Source organism: Salvelinus sp. IW2-2015, unplaced genomic scaffold, assembly GCF_002910315.2.
Source record: "Salvelinus sp. IW2-2015 unplaced genomic scaffold, ASM291031v2 Un_scaffold16645, whole genome shotgun sequence".
NCBI lineage: Eukaryota > Metazoa > Chordata > Actinopteri > Salmoniformes > Salmonidae > Salvelinus > Salvelinus sp. IW2-2015.
The window spans coordinates 20,242-23,594 of NW_019957688.1; the positions used below are offsets into that span (position 1 = coordinate 20,242).

At 48.6% G+C, this 3,353-nt stretch overlaps 1 pseudogene; it reads left to right on the top strand.

Moving 5' to 3' along the window:
- The window catches only part of LOC112080999 (basal cell adhesion molecule-like), a 21,866-nt pseudogene extending 18,742 nt beyond the window's left edge, over positions 1-3,124 (top strand).
- Positions 3,125-3,353: the final 229 nt, after the last annotated feature.

The following is a 3,353-nucleotide window of genomic DNA, read 5'->3' on the forward strand; positions in this document are numbered from 1 at the left end:
TATATTTCATAAGACTCAGATGGAGTAAAGGAAGTGGTGATGGTACAGTATATCAAAGACTCAGATGGTAAAGGAAGTGGTGATGGACCAGTATATCATAAGACTCAGATGGCGTAAATGAAGTGGTGATGACAGTATATAATAAGACTCAGATTGGTAAGAGAAGTGGTGATGGACAGTATAGTATAAGATCAGGTAAAGGAAGTGGTATGGACAGTATATCATAAGACTCAGATTGAGTAAAGAAGTGGCGTGATGGTACAGTTATATATAAGACTCAGATTGAGTAAAGGAAGTGTGATGGTACATATATCATAAGACTTCAGATGAATAAAGGAAGTGGTGATGGTACGTATATCTCTTCCTTGTGGATTTTAATATTATTTTATTTCTTGCCAATTCCCTCTCCCCACTTTCTCCCAATCTATATCTCTCTGCACCTCCCTACCCTCCTCCTCACCCCCTCTACCTCTCGTCCTCCTCCCTCTCTCTCTCTCAACTGTTACCTCTTCCTTCTCTCCCTCCTCCCTCTTCTCCTCCCCCTCTACCTCTACTACTACTCCCCTTCCTGTCTCTTTCACGTCTTCTCTCTCCCTCCTCCTCTCTCTCTCCTCTCTCTAGGTAAACCTGAGATTGATGCAGCTGTTGATGGAATGGTGGAGAAGGAGGGAGACATGGGACTCTGTCCTGCTCTGCTCACGGACACCCTGCCCCACAGTTCACCTGGACACCCCAGAAAGGAGGTGGAGGCTGTGTTGTGTGTGTGTGTTGTGTGTGTGTGTGTGTGTGGTGCCGCATGTGGTGTGGCATTGTTGGCGTGACAAAGCTTTCGTGAGTTATGTTATGAGCTCTCAGAAAACTCCTCTAATTTATTGTCATCTCTTAACTCCATCTTTCCCCCCCCCCCCCCCCCCCCCCCACCCCCCCTCCCTCCTCTCCAGTCGGTGTCGGTAGGTTAACAAGGTGGTCAGTATGGTCATCGCTGGAGGCCAGTGCTGCGGTCTGAAGGGGGGTCACCTGCGAGCCCAGTACGACCACGGACGACAGCCTCCCAGAGCCTTCAAAGTCACCACCAAACAAGGTCAGTTGCGGCCCTCCACTTTCTCTTAACGTTCTTTCAGTTTCTCTCTCTCTCTCTCTCTCTCCTCTCCTCTTCTCTCTCTCTCTCTCTCTCTCTCTCTCTCTCTCTCTCTCTCTCTCTCTCCTCTCTCTCTCTCTCTCTTGTGTCTCTCTGCTGTCTGCTGATCTGCTCTGTCTCTGTCTGGTCTCTGTCTGGTTCTCTGGTCTGTCTCCGGTCTCGTCTCGTGTCTCTGCGTCTCTCGTCTCTCTCTCTCTCTCCCCCTCCCACCTCCATTGTGGTGTAACAGTAAACTGTAGTCTAACCCGTTTCCTCTCTTCTCCCTGCAGCCGTCGATCCCAACGCAGCCAATGATGCAGGCAGAGGTAGACACTTATCCGTCTTCTCCCTCCTCCTTTCCTCCCTGCTGTCAGGACTCTGTGTTGTATATAGCCTGTAGTACTTCACCCTTCCTCCCAGCACTCTACTGTACTGTACATTGTATATTTCTCTATTACTACTGAACACTGTGGATATTGTATATTGTGTTTTGTTTCTCATCTTTGTATGATGTCTGTCCTATACATCTTTGTATGATGTCTGTCCTATATTTTGTGGATGCTGCGACTTTTCTCTCCCCTGGGGGGGTAATAAAGGATGATATTCTATTCTATCCTCTTCCACTCTCTTCTTTTCTTTTCTCGGCGTGTCTTTGTCACTTCTTTTTCCCACTGCATTCTTCTTTCACTCCTTTTCCTCCCTGTGCTGTGCTTTTCAGTTGCTGTGGGCTTGTGAGTAGTTGTAACTAGAGTATGTGTTGTGGTGGTTGTGTTTGTACACTAGTATGTGTGTTGTTGGTGGTTAGTGGGTGCACATAGTGGTGCGGTGTGTGTTGTTGCTTTGCTATGCAGTGGGTCTGAGGAACTGTCTTTCTTTCAAAATGCTGCTCAAAGGGAACCATGTGCTTAAAACAGGTCTGTACAAATACCTCTGTGTGTATGTGTGTTACACTATGTGTATGTGATACAGAGAGAAAAGGTGTGTTTGTGAAAATGTGTGTGTGTGTGTGTGTGTGTAGGCCCCCCTTTTAGCCCCACCACACTATTGTCATCTCAATCTCAAAGCTGAACAAACCTCCCCCTCCCCTTTCCTCCTCTCCTCATCTCCCCTCCACCCATCCAATGCTCTCCTCCCAACCCCACCCATCCCATTTCCACCCCTCTACCCCCTCACCTCCCTCTCACTTCTTCCATTACCCACCCCTACCCCTCCACTCCATCCCCTCTCCTGCCTCCATCGCTGTCCCTCCTCTTCATCCCTTCTCCCCCTTACCCTCCTCACCTCCACCCTCCTCTCCCTACCTCTTTCTCCTCTCCACCTCACCCCATCGCATCCCCTCTAACTTCACTTTCCAATCGCAACGCTCTCCCTTCTCCACCTCTCCCCCCATGCCTTCATCTCTCCCTCCATCTCTCCATGCCCCTAGCTGATAAGCAGCAGGGTGGCTCCAGTGGCGTGGTGATAGCCGTGGTGGTGTGTGTCCTAATGCTGCTGCTGCTGGTGGCACTCCTCTACTTCCTCAACAAGAAGGGCAAGCTGCCCTGCAGCAAGAAGGATGAGAAGGAAGTGTGAGTAACAGGAGGGAGGGAGGGAGGGAGGGGGAGAGCTGAGGGGATAGGAGGAGGAGTGGTTTTGAAACTGTTTCTAAAGAAAGGCATTGTGATCATTGGAGTACAGACTCCCTGTTCTCTTTACTGTATTTTACCTCCCTCTGCTAACCCTCTACCTTTTCTCTCGCCGTCTGTCTGTTCATGTTCTCTCCTTCTATCAACCTATCTCTCTCTCTCGCTATGCTACCTCTCCCTCTCTCTCTCTATGTTATCCCTCTCTCTCTCTGCCTCCTCTATGTGTCTCTCCTGCAGGGCAAGTGGGGATGTGAATAATGACATTGTGGTGGAGATGAAGACAGAAAAGGCCAATGAAGAAGCTGGCCTCTTGAACAAGCCAGCAGCACAGCAGGTCAGAGGGCAGGGGTCACTGGCGGGACAGTAGTGGTAGGAGAAGGGGGGATTGGTTTATATGTTTATATGCACAGTTCTTACATCAGAATAGGGTGATTCCTCACTAAACTACTAAACTAGAACAAAACAATTTTCACGGAATGAAATCCATAGAAGTGTCCTTTGGAGGAAGGATTGCTGTCATACTGTATATTTGACATTTGTATCTTAAAACTTCTTACGGCTGAGATCCCGTTAACGGGATCGATATCGATATATAAGTATTAAACATGGAA